The sequence below is a fragment of the Pseudoliparis swirei genome, chromosome 16 (genome assembly GCF_029220125.1).
Source record: "Pseudoliparis swirei isolate HS2019 ecotype Mariana Trench chromosome 16, NWPU_hadal_v1, whole genome shotgun sequence".
Lineage (NCBI taxonomy): Eukaryota > Metazoa > Chordata > Actinopteri > Perciformes > Liparidae > Pseudoliparis > Pseudoliparis swirei.
In genome coordinates this window covers 8812663-8835662 of record NC_079403.1, presented here as the reverse complement: position 1 = coordinate 8835662, position 23000 = coordinate 8812663, and the positions used below count along the sequence as shown (strand labels likewise).

Below are 23000 nucleotides of genomic sequence, written 5' to 3'. Positions count from 1 at the left end.
CCATGGTGACAAATGGATTTCCCCCCCAGCTAATGAGAACTCATATGTACCAGCCGCTCTGGGATTATGTGAGTGGACAGCAACCAAAGTTGCCATTTCTAATGCTTTATATATTCAGGTATCTATCCTGCAGGGCCAGCAAGGAAATAATGAAAAATGACCAAACCCAGGAAGATCTATTTTTAGAGGATATATTTGATTGGGAACACTAAATAAGAAAGATATTACAAGATGAAGACTTATTATCTATGATAAAAGTAATATAACGGTGTTAAGTTCCCTATATGTCATATTGATTGTTCACATACAGTAGGCAGAGATTGATTCTTCCACCATTGTTCGTCCAACTGTTTGATAGAAAAGGTGTAAGTCCAGTGTGAACAAATGGATGGATAAGATGTAATAATATTAAAGCTACTTGTGGCCCATCACCTTACAAACACACTTGACAATCATCTGAACGTGAGTGTTGAGTTTATAAATAGAATAGACTTCAAAATGTAATGATTTAGCCCTACAATGACAACCATTACATTCTAAACATGAATGTACATGAAAATTACCGTAAGTGATTCAATTACTTTCTTTAATATGCATGTTTATCACAATTACTCAAAAAGTGTGACAGCTTAAAAAAAGGCTATTCTGGGCCTGTAAACTCTCAAACTAATGAAATAGCATGTTTACCATTTGCTTGGATATGCATATTTAAATCTGTGCTCAATAATAACCTTCATGTTATATTCTTTTTTTAAGAGCTGTGAAATCTGGGGCGCCTAATCCTGGACTGTGTGGAAGCGGCGTAGTGCTGTGACGGTAGTAAGTAAATTCAACCCTGTAGAGTCTATGTGTGTGTGTGTGTGTGTGTGTGTGTGTGTGCATCTCAGTGCATGTTCTGCACAACACACTGCAGCCTCAACCATCTCCCTATGATACACCTGTGAAACCAATTGCTAATGCTGCTAATCTCATCGTAAGGCTTGCAACTATTTCCTCCTAGTGGCATTTCTCCTGTGTGCGTGCTCGTGTAGCTGACAATAGGACTGCTGCTTCTTCATTACAGCTGCTATTTCCACTCAAGCATGTGCTTGTGAGCAGCACAAACTGAACATGGTCAATTAAACCGTACAAAACAAAACTGTTTGTATACTCATCTGGGTACTCTCTACAAATGTGATGCATCATTGCACGCGACTTGCAAAGCATTCATGTTGTTTTTTAAATTTTTTAAACATTCCCTGCTGGAACAAGCAGCGTGGTTGTGCGCATGCAGCTTTGCACAGTATAGCACATGATAGTCACTTGCCACTGCCAGGCAGCATCGGCATCAAACTGCTGCCACAGGCGTCCACACTCAAAAAAAACGATTCAAGGCCTTCTTAGAGGTGACACATTTAAATATTGTTTGATACATTTAAATAAATCAATTACAAAACGAAGATATTTATATTGAATGGGTGTAACACAAAATGTAGGAATACTTTCATTTATTAGATTTATTTAGGTTACACTCACAAAAACGATTCAAGCCCTTCTTCGAGGTGACACATTTAAATATTGTTTGATACATTTAAATAAATCAATTACAAAAATAGATATTTATATTTAATCGGTGTAACACAAAATGTATGAATACTTTCATTTATTAGATTTATTTAGGTTAGATGGTGTGCATATCAACTCAAAATAAATGTGTTTCATTGGGGACTACCCTTTGCGTATGTGCCAGCTTAAAATCAGTTGTTTGCATGAGGTGAAGAAATGTTTAGGGCTGCATGGTGGTGTAGTGGCTAGCACTGTCGCCTCACAGCCAGAGGGTCGTGGGTTCAATTCCCAGTCGGGGCTGTCCTTCTGTGTGGAGTTTGCATATTTTGTTAGTTAGTTAGTTTATATTTTGAGTTGGACAAACACAAATTAATTTAATTTAATGAATATCGTTATTTTATTTTAGATGTATTTGATACAAATGAGTTGGACTAACTTAATTACATTTTATTGCACTGATGTGCTAAATTTGAGTTGGAGTTGCATATAATTATTGGATGGAAAACCTGCCAACAATTTAATTGAGTTCATCCAATGAATCATTTCTTTGAGTGCAGAGGTGATTTCAAGCAACTGATTCTCCAATTAATTACATGTCAGGAAACACGCAGAGCTGACCTCAAGTGCACACAGTTATTGTGCTGATATTCTTTGAGCTGTTGTCGTGTAAAAACCTAAAAAATCACCGCTCGTTGCCAAACAATATATATCTAATGTTTATTATTAGACAATATGTGCTAAATAAAGATTAAATAGTGTATTAGGTGCCAGTGAAGCCTAATACCAAACCATAATTAGTGATTTGCATATAATTCTGATACGAAATAACTCCCTCGAGCTCAGCAAATAAATAAGCTTGTCAGCAAAAAGGCAAAAAAAATAGAATTACCACCTTGTGATTGTTTACCGCTCATGATCGTTTACGACGGACGGACAACCAGAAATAATTATGCCTCCGGCAACGGCGAGCGCAGAGGCATAACAAGCAGATGTAGCTGTCTGTTTCTTTTCTGTTTCATTATTACATAATGGGCTGACGACCAACTGAAGCCTTCTGATGAGATTACCTTGACTACATCTGTGAGACCAATACGAGGCTATCTGCTTAACTTCGGAGGGCAAAGGTCACAGACTGGTTATGGGAGACCAATGAGAAAAGGATGGATGAATTGTGTCTCTCCTCCACTGTGGGTGGGATGTCACATCGAGGACACGTCACCGGACGCCTGACAGATCTGGGAGTGAGATCCAACTGAGCAAGAGGGTTAGGGGGAGGGAGTCTAACCCGCTGTCTTCTTGCATGAATGCTGGTGAACGCATATCCAATGCGGCACACAAATACACAAGGAATGCAATCATAAATACAGATACAACACCATGCATATACCCACACTGCAAACACACGGTCACACGGAGGCTAGGAGGCATACTTACAGCTCTCCACTGTGGAGAGTTGAGCCTGAACCGAACACGCTGCCTATGGAGGACATAAAATGTCTTAAGTATAAATAAATGCATGAATAAATACAGGAATAAATAAATAAATGCTTAAATACATGTAAAAATAAATACAGGAATAAATAAATTAACACAAATAAAAACAGGAATAAATAAATGTATAAACAAATACGGGAATAAATAAATATAAGTTATACCTAAACAGGACATCATGAAATAAATCTTTTCATGAAAGCCCCAGCTCATTTGTATACAAGGATACATACATGTCACACATAAATAAATGAAGAAATATGTGTGGACACATAAATAGAGACATAAATGAATGAAGTGCAGAAATACAGAAATGTAGAAATAGATTTATTAATTGATGTCCTGTTTATGTATAACTTATATTTATTTATTCCTATATTTATTTTTACATTTATTTAAGCATTTATTTATTTATTCCTGTATTTATTCATGCATGTATTTAGACTTAAGACATTTCATATCCTCCATAGATGCCTGCACAGAGAGCAGGTGTCAAACCAGGTGAGCGCTGTGCTCTGACGGTTGGCAGCAGCTAGCTCCCAGCTGACCTCGCATCACAATTTAGCGACGCGGATAGAGGGCATGAAAATTCCCAACGCAATGGAATCAGCAAGGCTAATGCCATCAAAATGGACTCAATTATGTCTCCTGTCACCTCAGGTCCATCAAAGACTCAAAGCAGGGGACTCGTTTCTGAACTCAGATTACTGAGACATCATTTACTGGCTATTTCCTGTTCCCAGAGATGGTTACTTTGGACATCTTGTCATTCAGGGCAGAATATTTATAGTAACTAGCATTGCATTAAAATGGAAAAGGAGAGTAAACAGAGAAAGGCATCAAGAAAAAGAGAGACATGAGATGAAAAGTGCAACATAGAGTTGCTTTTTTAGATGCATGTTCTTGACTGCCTCTAATAAACTCTCCTTTTTGTATAATTCGTTCAGCTGGCCAGAGTTGTATGAGCTGATATCTAAAAAGCAATTAAAACCTCTGTTTAAAATCTTACATGACATTATTTGTTCATCCGAGTTCCATTAAATCAACATTTCTGTATATGAAAACCTCATCAAGCTGTAAACAATGCATTCAGAAATGTGTTCAGAATGTTCTGTTCTTTCCTTTTAGGGTCAAACACATAAAAACAGCTAATTAACACTTCACGGTTATCCACAGAGAGTAACGCGTATACAGGTCAAGTAAAAATAAATGGTGTCATATAATTAGTGTGTAAAACACTAGTAACGTGACTTGCCTGTTGTGAGAGTTTATGTACTATTTAGCTGAGACGGAAGAAACAAAATGCGTTTGTCTCAAGTGCAAGAAAGAATAGTGTGCATTTTAAGGATACTTGAACTTACAATAAATTATTAATGTTAATATTATCGCTGAGTTGCAGTGTTGTAAAGAGAACATTAGACGCCTTTCCTTCACTGCCCTAGTAATGTGAAGTGTTGGAATCAGAAACAAAGCACTGAGGATGTAAAGGTGATTTATTGTGGAGTGTTTCATTAACGACCAAATTAACTGTGAAATGTGCCGCTCATTGACACATTAAATAACAACGACTTTTTGAATATTGTCTATTATCATGGGCAACTCTCAGGACGTGAACCACGGTTAAGGAGTCTCATTTCTGCAATAAAATGATATGATTTTAAATTAGTATTTGAAAGATACTAAAAAAAATCCTTTATACTTAGTTAATAATTCATTTATGAAGTAGGGAGGCTTAAAGATAAGGAGGTTTTAGCTGAGAGTGTTTCTTTGTGCTCTATATTCAAATATATTAAGGGCTCAGTAATAACTTACAAATAAAAAAACACTTTGAAACACTGAACCACATGAAGAGTTTCTGAAAGCTTGGATGGATGAATACATGTTTGTGATTACTTTTATAATACTAGCCCTGATATTGTGATTGAAGCAGTTCCTTTGCATGCTCCGTGCTTCACGATCACGCCAAACTATTACTCAACATGGTTTGTCTCATCTTCTGGAACTTATTTATGCCAACGGGAATTCTCGGTAAACCTCTTCTTTGGTCGCCTGCAGCGGAAGAAATAAATCACAACACTCCCGAGCTGAGAAAATGTGTTTCTTGCACCATGACTACCACAGTTTAGCTCAGTCTGGGCAATTTATGGTTAATCTTTGAGTATCAAGAGTGTAGTATGAGGAGAAGCATTCACGTCTCCACACTGCCAGGAGTGGATGTGATTCCAGCCCAGTTTTGGGTCGCCTTCTGTTGAATCCTAAAATCCTCTCCTCTCCTCTCTCTCTACCTTACCTAGCTCCCTTCTCTAGGATTTGATAATCCCTCCTCTATTTTTTCCCCACCCAACCGCGGGTGTCCGTTCTGTTCTGCCGTGATTGCCAGAATCAGTGCCATGGCTTTCTTCCCACTGGCCAAGATTTACTTGATTGGATCGTCCATAATTACACACTCATTCGCTGCCTAATCTCCATAAACACACTTCACGGAAAACCACTTGATTTAGGAATCCAAAATTTTTGTTTGTGCAGGATAACATCAAGATTTCAGTATTTGAAAAAGATGTTAGATTGAAGAGTGCGACTGCACGGCGGGAATTCTGTGATCCGGCGTCAGTCATCAACCTGTTTATCCCACTGCCATCCCAACACTTCCCTGGTGTACAGTACACGTTGGCTCTGAGTCTGTTTGTACACCACATTACTTCTTTACAAATGGCCTTCAAGGATCACCCGAGCCAGTGCAGTGGTACGTTTTCAAATGATAAGCTCGCTGTAAATCCAGCTTTTTGGCATTTGCTCCAGGCGTTAGAGGTCAAGGTCGGCTCGTCAGCGAGAGCTGAGGTGGAGATGGGATCACAATGCGTGATTATATATCAACTGCTCATGATAATGACGATGCACTGTTTCCATTTTAATTAAGCCGATGTGATGATAATGTTTTATGTTTGTTGGAAAAGAAGTATGAAACATTTTAGCTCCACACCTTCCTTTTATTAGTAGTTTTCATCCTGTCTGCCTGTCTCACTAACTATCACGTCATTCCAGATCCTGCTTCCCATCTCGTCAGTCCAGCTCCCTTCACCTGTTCTCTCACCTGCCTCTGATCACTCCCAAATCAATCCCTCATTCCCTTGTGCCTTGATTGCAAAGAAAACTTGTCAAACAGCACGGTCAGCCCTTCGCCCCGCTCTGTGCCTCTCATGCGCTGCCATTGCATCTGAGACGCAGAGATTTTCCAAAAATGTAATATCCAGCAATCTTTGAAGAACCCATAATGCTGCTGAAGAGCTGTTGATGAAGATATGAAGCTGAATCCTGAAAGACAATCTTACGGGAGAGAAAAAAGAAAATGTAAAAATGGAACATTCATGAACAGGACCGATTCTTAGAGTATTACATAGTATCTATCTTTGAGGGAAAGTAATAAAACTATGATCCTAATATCAGATTATAATGTCAGTAATAATGTTTTTATTTGTTCCTATGACGCAAATAACTCTAAATCCGTTGCCTACTGTTTGCCCTCCCTTACTTGTTGCACCACATTGCTGGAGTGCTTTGACTTACGCCTGGCACAGTCCACATGTTCACCACGTTTACTTGCTATTAAGCACTTTTGCACACTTATTAAACTGTTTATCTCACCACCACCATCTGCTCAGTTGTTACTATACAAACAGGAACGAGCACTAAACCTCCTTTTCATTTAGTCTGTTCCTCTCATCTTTCCATCATCCCCCTTTTTCCTGCCATTCGCCCCTCTGTCGCTCTCTTTGCGTCTCATTTCTGCTGCCGTCGATGCTAAGCTGTCAACCTAATGGTAACACTAATGGTGCACTGAAAGGTTATAGATGTTAGAGCACCGGGCTGCATTCAAAGGACGGCTGCGTTTGAAGGGTCAACTGTGAACTGTAAGTATGCAGGTGTGAAAATTGACAGCACCCATAATGAATATTACACACAGCACATCACGCTTTTCTTTATGTCCAACTTACATACTACTTATAGGAGCAATGCAGGCAATAATGAGCCAGTGGAGAAAAAGCGTGCAGAGAAGTGGAGCTCACCTTCTTTATTGTCTCATCTTCGGCATCTTTTCTCTCCCGTGCTTAACTCCAGGCTCCTCGTCCTCGGTGTGTGCACATTTCTCCACCTTGAGATGAATAAATACAGAGTCCATGTTTGAAAATTCATCACAACATAGCAAAACACTCCTGTGGCGCTCTGGTGGCTAATGTGCTGGTCCATGTGCCATGTGCTCATGCTGTGATGTCGCTCCCTGCGCTTTTTCCAGACTCACTTCAGTGTTGCAATTACTGGTGAAATGCTTGGAGATGGTGGACAAAACAAATCTTCTTTGGAGGAAAAACTCAATAAAAAACCTTCCTGCTTTTAAGTTGACCCCCAGAAATAAAAACAACAACTTTGATATTCATTGACGAGAGAGGGCGGCTTAAACGACATTCAAATATCCTAGTTTTGTTCAGTTTTCAAATCATGGCAACACATTTTGACCCTAAACCCTGTCTTTTGGGAAGGAATATCTCAAGTATACAAAAGGAACATGAAGAATTCATTGAGGCAAGAAAAAAGATAACAGGAGGAAATTAATTTTAAGCCTATTTGAGCATCTTTAAATAAAGTCCTTGAGGTGTTTTTAGGGAGGGTGATTGTCTCAGGGCAATGACTCACTCTACTCAACGATGAAGCAGATCACCATCTCTCACTCCCATTTCATAAAGCACAAGGCAGTGAATGGTCTGTCATGTTGTTGGATTGCTTTTCTCACATGGAAAAATGCAGGAAACATCCTGCTCTGCAACATTTTATATACCAGAGTCATATTTGTGCTTTTGAGAATTGACTAAGAATTTGCGAAAATCCTTTTCCTGATATCCCAATAAGATGATGAAGAGGAGGTGGCAGGTAGTTCATTGTGGGAGCACGGAACAGATGGTGGTCTCTCCGACGCTCGCCAGGTGGGACTCGGTTCGGACAGGTTGCACACACACAGGTCAGAGGGGGGCCAATGCTCCCGGGGGTCTTCAGGCCCTTTTCAAAAAAACAAGGATGCAGCGATACCAACAAAAAACTAAAGTCTGGCAATGTTAAGTTCATGCTAAGTTAGTTCATACTTGTTCTAAAACTATCCACATAAATATAACGATTATATCTGACATTTTGTTAAAAAGCAACTGAAATCAATAGTTATTATCTTCTTGGAACTATTTTTTCATAAAACCAGCATGCTAATAGCAAGTACACCCCTCATGCTGTTGTTTGTTAGCAAAAAGTAATGTTAGTAATAATAACTCAAAGTTACTGTGACGAGTCAGAGATACAGGCTAAAGCTTTCATTATAGGAACATGAGATAAATTCAGTTTTATAGCGGTTGAATTATTGAACATCAGTGTTACCAGTGATACATTAGTTTAGAGTATTAGAAGGTTTCGGTCTGCAACTCATCAGATCTAGAAAACCCAATTTATAAATGTGAGAGGTATTTGGTATTTAGAGTATCTCTCAGGGGTCTGTTATTTTAAAAAATAAATAAAAGGCAACATCAATACATGCAGTTTTACTATGTCGGATGTGTACATGTTAAATATATCTTTAATCCAATCAGATTGCAGGTCAAACTTTATAATCCCAAATTCCCTCACAGATTGAGGAATATTTACACGGCAGCTTTTACCCTGATGGGTTTATAGTATTAAAAACATGTGATAATATGGCAAAATCTAAATATTATCAAGAGCAATAACACCGTTTTCAACTGAAACCCTTAGTTCCACATGATAGAAGACCAAAACTTCAGTAAAAGATGGTATTTCACATCTCGTGTGTCCTCTCTATTCTGTCAATCATGTCACCTCTGCAGGGGAGAATTTCAATTTCACACTCTGCTGGGGTGCATAACACGCACATCACTTAAACACAGGTAGAGAAACAGAGGGCTGGTTTGCTAAAAAAATGGATCAACACAAGTTTTCATGAATGAGTAAACAACCAAGGGATAAACAGAAATGAATATTTGAGACACGCCGTTGGCATACTATTACAACTTTCACTGCTCTCAGTACAACTCAGCAGAATAGAGGAAGCAGACCTGCCAAGCAGCAGGCACATGCATGCACACACACATCTATAGGATTAAACCTGTATTATGATTAGAGTCAGTGATTAGGAAGGCCTTTTTATGATGGTGTATAGGGTCTTAGTTATGGTGTCCAGATTTGACTTGAAGACGTTATTTCAAAGTATCCATCTCCAGTAAGCTTCCTGTAAATTAACTGCAGCTCTCAAATTCACTGTATTCACTATCTGCAATCTGAATAATTCATGAGTGAACAATAAATACCCAAAAAGAAGAAAAAAAAGCTCCGTCAAAAAGAGAAATGACTGTGACCTTCTATCCCAAATAAGTCAAAGTCAGGAGAGAGATATGCGGAGAGAGATAAGAATACGACAGGGAAGAAGAATGACGGGGGAACAGAAACATGGACAAGGATGAGAGGGAAATAAAGCGAGAGCTGTACAAACGAGAGACATATTTCCACTCTTTGGTAAAAATATATATAAATGGGAAACCTCCATATGCTGGACTGTGATACGACAATAGGGCCTTCTGTATTCATGAATCTCTTAGAGCCCAAGCGATACATAAAAGATGAGGCCAAGTTTGACCTGTGCACTAAGGGGGAGGGGAAGTTCTCTGCAGAGCCTTGACTGGAGGAGATGGCGATTTAGACTCAGTCAGGGCATCCTTTGAAGTTTTGGCAGATGAGGATGGGCTGTGGATCAGCCCGTGGCCCTGCTGCATTAACCCCTCAAGCCCCAGCTATGCTTGCACTGAGTCAGCAGCAGCAGCACCAGCGGGCTGCCTTCCAACCCAGCATGATGCATAATCTCGACTCTGGTGTTGCAAGGATCCAATACACAGAGCCATTATTCAAACTTAAACAGTGGATTATCTCTATGCTTTATTCCATTCCCACAGTGGCATGACTTTGCAACACTCAGCTGCGGACCCGATGCTTATTTTGGACAAAGACGGAATTTGTGGAGGTGGAGCTCATGATATCAACTCCGGCGTCATGCGACTCCTCATTTGCCAGCAGACGGCAAAAGAAATAAAACAAACTAAAGACCTTTATTTAGACGATCAGGATCAGTGCAGTTTGAAAGTCACAATCACCACATGCAGACACACACACACACACGTATGCTTACTAACCGACTGTTTGCACACTTTTGCCGGATTGTTTGAGGCAAGCGGGCAGTAGAGAGGTGATAAATAGAGGTGAGTCACGTGAGAAAGAGGATTAGAGGGGCTGTGAAAAAGCAGAGAATTATTGATGGAAAAGAGGAGGATTTAGATTTAGCACTGCCAGTCAACAAAAGCCTCTAACCCATCCCCTCTACATACACACACACTGAAACATGAACTAGTGATGATTCAGTAAGACCGTATCTGGTCACTTCGGACCGGCGTTGCTCAGGCAACCCCAAATCCAAGCTGCTCCCCGGTCTGACCTGACTTTTTTTATTAGGCCTTATCCCATAACTTCAAAACACAGTCAGCTATAAACATACAGTAACATCCTTCAAAAAGCTGAAGGTCAGACCGGTGTACATATAAAATGAATGAAGGAATAAACAGTCAGTCAACTTTTTAGAATCTCATCAATCTGCAGAAAAACACTAATCCGATTCAAAATAGACCCAAATCTCTTTGAGAGTCCAATAATTCCAGATTTTGAATACATCATGGATGGTTAATCTAACCAAAGGCCCTTTCCTATGTGAGAAAAAACGTCCCCACTAACGTCTGGCTTTTGTGTGCAGTGGGAAAGGTTAGAATCGAAATTCATTGCAGCGACAATTGACTCTGCCGTAGTTACAGGTATTCCTCGCCTCCGGCTCCAGGCGGCAGTGCGGAAACATGACACCCGGACGAACACCCTAATTGTTGCTCATTTTCTGACATGTTGCTATATGGGAGAAACTACCCTGTGTTCTGATGGCCCAAAATCCAAATAGTCTGCAATATGTCTTATTGGACCAAGAGCATATTTGTCAGACAGCCCATTATCCCAAAACAAACACACATTGCTCAGAAAGCCAATTTGTTATCTCTCAAAACAAACAATGCACATGGCTAATTATGATGCAGAAAGATGTCATCAGACCTCTTTTTTGATGAAAGGCATGACCCAGCACTTCATTAGGCTGGTTGGGTTTCGATATGAGCAGCGAGATTAGTTAAATGAATGGCAAGAATATCATGCTATGCCAACCATTAGCATTATATCACACCTTCCACTAGTGGTAAAAAAATGATGCAACCGATAATATCTGATGGTGTTTTCCTAATAATTAACCATGATCTTCTGTTAATTGTATTTTCGAAGCAAAGAGCTTTTGGAATAATTGGGTCATCGAAAAAATGCCATCGCACCACTATGTGACGAGTGTTGAAGTGAAGATATAATAAGTATAATCAACACAGATTTGGACAATTACAATGTGTCGATGTACAAAACATACAACGAATAAAAAGCGGCCGACACAAATTAAACTCATCAAAACCATTGGGGTCAGTCTACAATCAAAAGATTACGAGCTCAGTCTTGAAGAAAGTTGTGAAAGTGTCTGAGAGCTAGCCAGAGACCAATCCAAGAAGGAGCTTATAAATCTATTTCCAGGCCATAAAAATATGTTCCAACACTACACAGACAGATGTAGGTCAAACTCCTTGCACTACTCATAATAAGAAACGGTTTGCATGTGAACGGGCAGTCGCGTGCATGTTTTAGCGATTTCTACAAGAGCACTAAGACGTGTACCTTTATTTTCAATTTTAAATGCACGGTGTGATTCAAAAGGCAGGAGGGGGGTTGACGGCCCCCCGCCTGGCTGGTTAGACTTCCAAAGGGCACACTTAATGAATTCACAGTGCAGTAATGTGAGAACCACACGCTGATGACAGTTAGTCATTTTATTAAAAAGCAGGTGTGTGTATGAATGTGTGCACGTGTGGAAACACACAACTGTTGCAAGAAGGAGATTTGACTGTACTTTTTTTGTCATGTCAGATCAGTTATTTTTCAGTAAATGTGTGCATAGGGGCATTGATTTCTTAAAAGTCTGACCTTAAACATGCTGATACTTATTAAAAGAATAAAAGATAAATAAAAACAATGTTGTTGTTTAGCAGCTATTTCTCATTTGCTCAGGTTATTTTTGCATGCGACTCAAGGGTCTTAGCATAAGGGTGCCGTATGCTATACAAGTCGGCTCACCTTTGCAGAGAGAAGGAGCAGCGTACTGAATGTACAAAACGAGAGGCGATACCTTCTGTCATTATACTTCTGTGCACATTTGTCTTCTTGTCATCATTGTCAGTTTACATTAGGAAATGTCTTTTCATCCCAGAATACATACGAACAGCAGCCAAAACAATTAAATATGAGCAGCACATTTGGCACGGAGCATAAAGGCCTGTGGTGTGAATGTCGTGGAAGAGTAAAGGAAAGATATGGCACATTTTGTCTGACTGTGTGAATGTTGCTGAGTCTGAAAGAGAAATGGATACCAATGTAATATCGATAGAATCATTTTAAGAATCAGAATCAGTTTCTTATTTTACAGTCTGACTAAATAGATGGTGACTGCACAGATAAGCCCGCCTACTGGCTGACTATTGCAGTCTGCCTTCTTTCACTCACCCGAGGTGTATCTGTTTTATTTCCACACACTCCCACTAGATGTTGTTACTTTTTGTTCATATCATTTTAACTCCTGCATTGGCGACACTGTACACACAGGAGCGAATTCGCTAAAGTATTGCCCGGTGGTTTCGCCCACTAAACCTGCACAAAAAAGACACAAATAAACTCTATTCTAAATGCTATTCTGCAAGCAACAACAACAATTTCCAGGTAATAGCCATATGTTTGCCATGGAGTCTTTCTATTCAAATGAGCTATTTTGGTAATGCCGTGTGTGCTTTACGCTGTGAGGAATTCTCATTGGCCATGGAGGTGAGAATGACCCGACTCAGCATGCTTCCACAGAAATACGCATGACAACCACACTAACTAAAATGGTGCAACTAATGTTGGTGTATTCTTGGTGATATCTCCTGCGGAAAATTATGAAATTGTTGCACGTTAAGCCTCCCTCGTTTGTGTACCGTACGTTTCGAAAGGGACTCGGCACTGACTGTCTTGTTAAGCTCTACAATGCTTTACTTCACGACTCAAATGCGGTAAAGATGAACGAAAGCTAGGATGATTACAGTGAGTGTTTTAGGATCATAGAATGTGCAGGATATCATTGATTAATTGCCCCTGAGCACAGAGGAGCCCGAGGCTTTCTCAGTTGACAATGACGAAGACATTCAGTATGGACCAACTCTATGAAGAGTTGTGCTATGAGAAAACAAATATACAAGGTTAATACATAAACTAATACAAAATGATTTCTTCCCTCTACGTTGGCGTGATTGGGCAAAATGCAATCAGCTGCAGAGCTCGATGGTATCCTCAAATTCTCAAATAATCAGCGAAAAAAGAAATGGCTAACAATGTCCAAGCTGACATTACGCTCCCCCCGCCCTCCTCTCTACCTCCTTCGGTTTCATAAATTGTGGAGGTCTGGATCGTGGTCCATGCCTTCTACAAACTATTTATACATTCTATCATATTCATTGATGTGTTTATCGAACTCTGTACGGATTCATTCTGTACACATGACGTCTATTCTTCTGTCCATCCTGCAGAGGGATCCTCTTCTGTTGCTCTCCTGAAGGTTTCTTCCCTTTTTACCCCGTGCAACTTTTTTTTCCGATGTCTTGGGAGTTTTTTCTGATCCGATGTGAGGTCAAAGGTCAGGGATGTCGTATGTGTACAGATTGTAAAGCCCTCTGAGGCAAATTCTTAATTTGTGATATTGGGCTGTATAAAATAAACTGAATTAAATTGACGACAGCTTCACAATCCGGGTTAATATGGAAAGAAAATGTAATTAAATAATTTTGGTGATTATAATTCGTTGACAAAATAAGTACACAAGTCAAAACGAATAAATGCTGATGAAGAAAACAATCAGTTTAACTTGGGAAAGAAATGTTGAGTTGAACATAAGGCAGGCAATTAGTTCCATGCAATACCGTTTTCAATAATATTTCACCCCGATGCGCTCCCGTACCAGCTTTGTGCTATTTCCACATCCCCATGACAATCCTGATTGAATTCAGAAATGTAAACAGCCCAGATTGTTTTCTTTATCTAAAATTAAAGTGTGTTTAGTTTGACATTTCTCCTGTGAGAGGCAGGTCTGGCAAGGTGAGATTACCCCCCTATAAATGCCCATCTGTAGTCTGAGCCTATAATCATATCAAATCATGTCGGTGGAGAGATGATACATCCTGCGCTAGTGAACACTCATAACTCACAACTGATTCTGAGAGGATGGGTTTTATCACATGAACACATAGGCAGCAAAATGTTGCACAATTCCAGATGTCAAGTCCACAGAAAATACAATGATCGAATAAATTGAATTATATCGGGACACTTGCCTTCAAGGTCTGGCTTTTGAGAGGCGGAAGCACAGAATTCCCTGTTAATAGACATTATTGCCACAGCTCCAGTCCATCTCCACTTCTATGTCTCACTTTGCATTCATATCGGTCTCCCCCTTCTTCTTTCTGCTGCTCCCTTTCCATGCATATCGCTTCCACGACCATATTCGTGATCTTTTTCGCCCTCTGCCACTCTTTTGTTCTCTCTCATGCATAATCTGTGATTTCTCGTGTCCTGCGGGACAATCTTTCCGTGGCTCCTTCTCTCACTCCATCGCTCTCCACTGCTCACTCAGAATAACGGCAGCGATCTATCGGAACATGTTCTGTAACCAGAGGGCAACGTTGTCGACCTGGCAGAGCATCAGCCTTTTGCTATACTGTATCAAGACAGTGTAATAATAACACCAATAAATCAGATGTACGCTGCGTGGTATGTGTGCAGCAGAAGCGGCGATCGTCGGGCTGCCACAGTCGAGGGCGATGATTTCATGCTGATCGAAAAAAGGGGTCGCCGTGGAATGTGAGTGAGTGACGGGGAGCTGAGGGGAAGGGTGCATGCAAATGTAGGTTCAAAAGAAGGGTGTGCTCAGTGATTAAGTGGAAACACAAGCGAGGGACTCTAATCAGGCCGAATCAATGTGAACTAATCCTGTGCCAATGAAGAAACCGTGTTTCAACGCCCAGGACCTAATTCAATCTCTTTCTGAGTTATTGCTGTGAACGGATGTATTGAAAGTCCTGGACACAAGCCAGATGAATGAGAGAAGGCAGTTATGAGACATTTGTTTTTTTCCTTTTAACCGACAATGCCAAGGCATTCCAGACAACATTGATCATGGGTCAGACAATAAAGCGTTTCCATGTGTCGGCTCCATCGCTCAATGCTCCCCGGTCCTTTGAAGAGATAATGAATGGGACACGGCGAAGGTTGATGATGAGTGTGATGGAGGCGTTGCTGACGATTTATTTTATCGCTCGATGATTACCTCCCTTTTTGTCCCTTTTTGTCCCTTTTTTAATCTTTCCAGATCATTATTCATAAAGCACATCGAGAGATATATTCACAAACATGTTCCCTGCTCCCCTGCCACATGCACAAATAAAGTAACAGTGCACATTATATTCCCGACACAGGCACACAGCTCAGGGTGGAAGCCATACAGTGGGGGGGGGGGCAGGAAGAGGTGAGAAAGAGACGACAAGTGAGTGAACAATTTGACCATATATGAACTCTGTCCTGTTGAATATGTTAAATAATTGTGTGTGGTTAAAGGTGCTAAGATACAAAATGTTGCTGGGGATGGTGTGTGAGAGCACTGCAGAGCTAACCAGTGGGGCGCGCTCACGTGCACTATGATCACGCACAGCCTGCCCGGCAAAATCAACAATGCCAAGAGAAGCTTTGCTGACAACACACACAGAGGGAGAGCAACTCCATGCTCTACTTATAGACATTACTGAACTATATACTGACATACAGTAGATAAATGTTTGCTGCTGGATTGTTGTTCAGACAATAAATACTGCTGCGTTATTAAAGGCAGCCGATGGCACTGTGAGATGAGGAGTTGGATATTGCGATGCAGCCATGGTCGGTTGGAAGCAGAAAATGTACATTTTCCACTGGCTTCGAACCTAATAATAGCGGAGATGACAAATGTCATCTTGCCTCTTTAGGAAAGGAACCAAATGATCATTGACCATTACGATGGTGTGCTGCATAACAAGTAGTCAAGCTTATATAAAACCAGGCTAAAATATTCCCAATTAGCTTTCGTTTCAATTGAATGATTGTCAAAAACAACAATAAATTGATATACTAAGTAATGTCTGTGTAGCTAAAGCCTGATCTAATCTATTCCTCATGGGCCATAAACGCACTTTGGTTTATTAATTAAGATGAATAACAACACATCAATGAGCCATATCATTGGACCGGCTGACCTTTTCCTTTATTACAATGAACATGGGCACTCCAGTTTATTTTGAGTCAATACCTTTTACACCTTCCTGCTACTGTAAATACTCACCAGCTCCCCACATGCACAGATGGAAATAGACCTCAGCAAATGCACCATTTACTGCTGCAGAGTGGCATTTGACAATGTCCAACTGTTTTATTCAATTACTCTTTAGTCTTTCTCAAACATCAAAGTGTATATTGCTGGCCACGTTTTACATGGGGTTGAGTGCAATAACTGGCTGAGAGACTGACAAATTAGTTGTGGATCATATTCATTCCATGGGATTTGTTGATACATTCTTATTTATTATTTTCATTTTCATTTACATTTTTTGAAAGATGTTTTTTTTAATAAATGTGTGTGTATATATACATATATGTATATATATATGTATATATATACATGCATGTATACAGGACTGTCTCAGAAAATTAGAATATTGTGATAAAGTTCTTTATTTTCTGTAATGCAATTAAAAAAACAAAAATGTCATGCATTCTGGATTCATTACAAATCAACTGAAATATTGCAAGCCTTTTATTCTTTTAATATTGCTGATTATGGCTTACAGCTTAAGAAAACTCTAAAATCCTATCTCATAAAATTAGAATATTTCCTCAGACCAAGTAAAAAAAAAAAATCAAACATTTGAAAATGTCCATTAATGCACTCAGTACTTGGTTGGGAATCCTTTTGCACGGATTACTGCACTGGACAGTTGCAGAGTGGTCCAAAGTCCTCTTTTCAGACGAAAGCAAGTGTTGTATTTCATTTGGAAGTCAAGGCGCCAGAGTCTGGAGAAAGGCTGGAGGCGCAAAATCCAAGTTGCTTGAAATCCAGTGTGAAGTTCCCACAGTCAGTGATGGTTTGGGGAGCTATGTCAGCTGCTGGTGTTGGTCCACTGTGTTTCATCAAGTCCAGAGTAAATGCAGCTGTGTACCAAGAGATTTTAGAGCACTACATGCTTCCGTCTGCTGAAAAGCTCTATGGAGATGAGGATTTCATTTTCCAGCATGATCTGGCACCTGCCCACAGTGCCAAAACCACCAGTAACTGGTGTACTGACCATGGCATTACTGTCCTCGATTGGCCTGCCAATTCCCTGACCTGAACCCCATAGAGAATTTGTGGGGTATTATGAAGAAGAAGCTGAAAGACACCAGACCCAACAATGCAAATGAGCTAAAGGCCGCTATTGAAGCATCCTGGGCATCCATAAACCCTCAGCAATGCCACAGGCTGATTGCCTCCATGCCACGCCGCATTGATGCAGTAATCCGTGCAAAAGGATTCCCAACCAAGTACTGAGTGCATTAATGGACATTTTCAAATGTTTGATTTTGTTTTGCTGTTATAAAATTTTTTTTTACTTGGTCTGAGGAAATATTCTAATTTTATGAGATAGGATTTTAGAGTTTTCTTAAGCTGTAAGCCATAATCAGCAATATTAAAAGAATAAAAGGCTTGCAATATTTCAGTTGATTTGTAATGAATCCAGAATGCATGACATTTTTGTTTTTTTAATTGCATTACAGAAAATAAAGAACTTTATCACAATATTCTAATTTTCTGAGACAGTCCTGTATATACTGTATATATATACATACATATATATATATTCAAGGTTTAAAGAAGATAATAATGTAAACTCACTCATATCAACGATCAAAACGAAGTGTTTTGATTATCATCATTTTGCGTGTCAGACTATTTCTTGCCACCAAATGATGAAAACACATTGCTTTTGGTGGATTTTGATGGAGTGCTTCCAGTCTACAAACCACAGTCAAAGACCAGTGTCTTCATCAATCTGATGCAGAATTGATCCATGTTGCTGTCTAAGTGAAGGAGAGAACAGGATTTTGCATGAAGAGAATAAAACGCATGTGTGAGGAGGAAGAAATAAGGCAAAACAAGACAGACAGACCTCATACATCAAACCTATGAATGTGAAGGGAGCAGATATCCCATTACTGACCCAATAAGTGTGCTAAGCTCTATCTACAGTTCAGGGCAGCAAGCAGAAGCTATCATAACACACACCGTTAAACCCTCCCATTGAGGGAAGGAGCGCAGAGGGAGAGAGCAGCCCAAGTAGAGTGGGACTCCACGTGGATGAGCTACGGCGGAGGAACAGATGCATGGTACAGCTCAGAGGACCAACAAAGGAACAAAAAGATTATTTAAAAGAGAAAATATGTCGGAGACAAAATTAGGATTTTTGTCAAATTATCAGGAGACGTAGTCCAGATTTTCCGACAGACAGGTCATCTATAATCTTTAACAGAATTGAAAGAACACAAGACGAATGAGAGAGGATAATAACAGTGCTTTTCAAACCCAGTGAATACAAGTATCATCGCTTTGTTCAATAGCATTATAAAAGACACAGGCCTTGAGAGAAGGGCTGACTTTAACAATATACGGTATTATCGCACTCTGTCTGGCCGCCTAAGACATAGATAACAAGTCATTCTTTTTTAAAGCTACTTTTGATGTTTATTGTTACTTCAGGCATTGGTTTTGTTTATTGACAACCCTTTATAACAATGGCTTCAACTATCAACTAAAATAACAAAATGACAGTTAATCTAAAATAATTAATTCATCATATGTATTGTATTAAATAGACGGACTGTAGATAACCTTTCTCCCGTATGACCTCTAAAACACTGCACTGTTGTAAAATACTATGTGATGTAATATATGGGTTGTCCCATGATTTATAGTAACAATATGTTTTTATCATTTTCAATTAGGCTTTTGAATAATGTTAAGTAATTTGCTACAATAGCATAATAATGATAAACATTTGGCAATATTGCAGTTAATTGGTTCTGAGGTTACAATAAACAAGTTTCATGACAAACATGTTGACTCGTCAAACCAAGAATAAAAACTTATAATAGTATAAATAAACTTTTCTCTTCCTGCTATAACATGTCAAAATGATTGTTGAGATGTCAATCTCAAGAAAAGTAATGAGAAGAGAGAAGAGGCACATTTATTAGAGTGTAGTCTGTAAACTGTACAAATAGAAAAAAAAGAATCTCAAATGATTACAACCTGCCAAAAACATTAATGAATAAACTAAATTAAAAAATGGTAAAACATTTAAAAGTTACAACATAATTAATCCTGATCACCGATAGGACTTCCAGTAGATTTATTATTCGTCTGTACCGGTTGAAGTCCATTATATTTATTAACCCTCATAAATAAAATAATAATCAAGTCTAACAACGATCCTCTGGCTCTCGAAATGTGGTTTGAGTCTTTGTTGAAACACTGCGTCTGATGATGTGAGATTAATCAGGATGAAGTGATGATGTAATTTATGAATACAAATCGTGAGGCAGAGTGTTGTGAAAAGTGACTTTGAGCGAGCTGAGGTGGGGAGGAGACGTCTCACAGATAAACACAAACAGAGAGGGACAACAACGATCTCTGAATGTGTGACATCAATCCTGCCTGCATGGAGCGGAAAGGTTGAGGAGTGCACCGCTGACTGTTAGGCTGCTTAATAAAACATCGGCTTCTCTTCTCTCACCGTGATGAACTGTCATTGCCATGCAAAGTTGTTGCATAATTTTGCACTCCTCTGCACACGTCGTTGTACAGTAGCTCATTTGGCCTCAGGCACCTTGTTCATGTACCTGCTCCACAGCACTCATGTAATTAACTTCTTGCATTTCCTTCGTCTCATTTGAACCCGACTGTTATTCTGCTCCAACGCACCAGTGGACACTTGCCATTCAAGATGCAACGATATCGTGAATATATATATATATTTATATATACTACCGTTCAAAAGTTTGGGGTCATCCAGACAATTTCGTGTCTTCCATGAAAACTCACTTTTATTTATCAAATGAATTGAAAATTGAATAGAAAATATAGTCAAGACATTGACAAGGTTAGAAATAATGATTAATATTTGAAATATTAATTTTGTTCTTCGAGCTCAAAGGAAGGCCAGTTGTATAGCTTATATCACCAGCATAACTGTTTTCAGCTGTGCTAACATAATTGCACAAGGGTTTTCTAATCAGACATTAGTCTTCTTAGGCGATTAGCAAACACAATGTACCATTAGAACACTGGAGTGATCGTTGATGGAAATGGGCCTCGATACACCTATGGAGATATTTCATTAGAAACCAGACGTTTCCACCTAGAATAGTCATTTACCACATTAACAATGTATAGTGTGTATTTTTGATTAATGTTATCTTTATTGAAAAAACAGTGCTTTTCTTTGAAAAATAAAGACATTTCTAAGTGACCCCAAACTTTTGAACACTACCGGGCAAAAGTTTTAGAACATTGGAAATGTAAGCAGTTCAAGTCCAGAAAATAACCTGAAACAGTGTTGGGGAGAACTTTCTGAGCAATATTTTATTTCCATTGTAGAAAGAATGCCACGAGTGCAAATAATAATATATTTAATAAATGGTGGCTACTTTGATTAGAAAATAATGTAGATTACATTTTTTTTAACAAAACGATTCCATGATTTTTAAAAATGTTATCTCCAATTGTTTATTTGTTTTATGTTTTAATTTCAGAGAACATTGAGAAATGAAACTGTGTTCATTTCAATAAAAACTGGATAAATGTCGGTGTTCTAAGACTTTCTACTGTTCTACTGTGCCCTTATACCGGATGACAAAGAACGCTCACATTCGGTTTATGAGAATAATATTTGACATTGTTTGCGGGTTTTGTTTCATTACCGGAATAGTTTGCAGAATGTCAAGCTATTCTCTTAATAGGGTCATAAAAGTGTTATCCGTGATGGAATTGAAACAGCCGAAGATCTCTCAACCACATTGCAGCTTATAAACATCTTCGAGAAACACATACTGCATTAAAATCAAAGAAAATAAATAATCAAACCCCCGTAAAAAGGTTCCTTTTATCCTGTTGTTTTCCAACTGTTTGTCGGTTTGCAAGTGTTGTTTTTTTATTGTGCCTCTGCACCAAATTCGACTTTGAATTCACGTACGGCAGGGCTGTGATAGTTCTACAGAGACTTCAGAAGACATGGGATATGCTCGTGTAATTCTAATGTTCCACTCCTGCAGTCTCATTAGTCCCCCCCCCCCCCCTTTTGGAAAGGAACATACGCTCCACTGTGTTGATGGCTCCTGAACATTTGTTGCATCTGACAATTTAACCAGATAAATAAAGAAGAGATGGCATCCACGCCGACATAAAAGTGAATATATACAGAAACATTCATTTGCGTGCAGAGCCTGAAACAGGGACCTGCAGACTCAACACTCACCCCTCCATCCAGCTGACACGAGCAACCTCATGGAGCATGTCAAATAATGACATCAGTGTACACGCTAAATGCTACCTTACCATGAACTCGTTACTGAGTGTGTAATTGTTCACAAGAGTCTGTGGGTTATACGTTTAATACAGTTTAAAGCATGACTCATTAGAAAGGATAATGCTTGGGCATCTTAAAGAGATGCATTCCTGGTTATGAGGCCTATATTACATTCGCACATTTCTGTGAAAGGACGATTATACAAGATGCGAGACAATAAATCAAGTGTATTATATTATTTATTTATTATACGTGAGGGCTTGTATAAATGAAAAACACATGCGTGATCATAAGCACCATCTGTTCGTGATAACAAATGTATGTATATTATATATATATAGTATCGTTGATGAAACTGGTTTTGTTATTTGGAACCATGTGTCCCTCTGTGCTGGGGAGAGGAGCACTCCTTAATCTCTACCTCAGATAATCTGAAGAGAAGGTAGGTATCAGTGGGGAATATAAAGGGATTACACACGCTGAACACAATAAGGCTGAGATGGAATACGACACAACCTGGTGCATGCCCACGTAAACTTGTCAGCATTAATCTATCATGAAAACAATTATCGGTTACTGTCTACAGACTGCATTTAAAGAGGCTTGAGGGCTCTCTGCAATACCTGCTGATGTGTTAGACTGCGCTTACATTTTGGCAACTCAGTGTCCAAGTGCTCTCTACACGTTCCCCTCTGCACATGCCCAGCTGGACCAGAGGAACTGAGAGAGTTAAGTCATTCAAAATAAATCAAGTGTAAGTTATATTTGCCAGCGAGTGCAGCGGTTACATCATCGGCCAGGATCGACAGTAAGCGCCATCGTTTGAGGAGATTCTTGTACGGTGAGGCCAGCAGCCAGCAGCACCATTCCAGACACTACGCCTGCCTCCCATAATGACACGTTGCATGCATCCAGCACCATAAATACACATAAACACACAGCCGTGCAACACATGTGTACAGGATTACTACGAACATCGGCTTAATACACATTCATTCATGCACAGAAACACACAGCCATACACACATTGAGCATCCACATGAGTAATGTACCACCACACAAATGAAA

The 23000-nt window shown here is 39.4% G+C and overlaps 1 protein-coding gene across 1 annotated transcript in view; it reads right to left on the bottom strand.

The window, feature by feature from the left end:
* Window positions 1–23000, bottom strand: part of dlgap1b (discs, large (Drosophila) homolog-associated protein 1b) — a 91854-nt gene that overhangs the window by 48964 nt on the left and 19890 nt on the right. Inside the window, exon 2 of the mRNA XM_056434112.1 lies at window positions 7101–7186. The gene's annotated coding sequence lies outside the window, so the exon portion shown is untranslated. The remainder of the gene's footprint in view (window positions 1–7100; window positions 7187–23000) is intronic.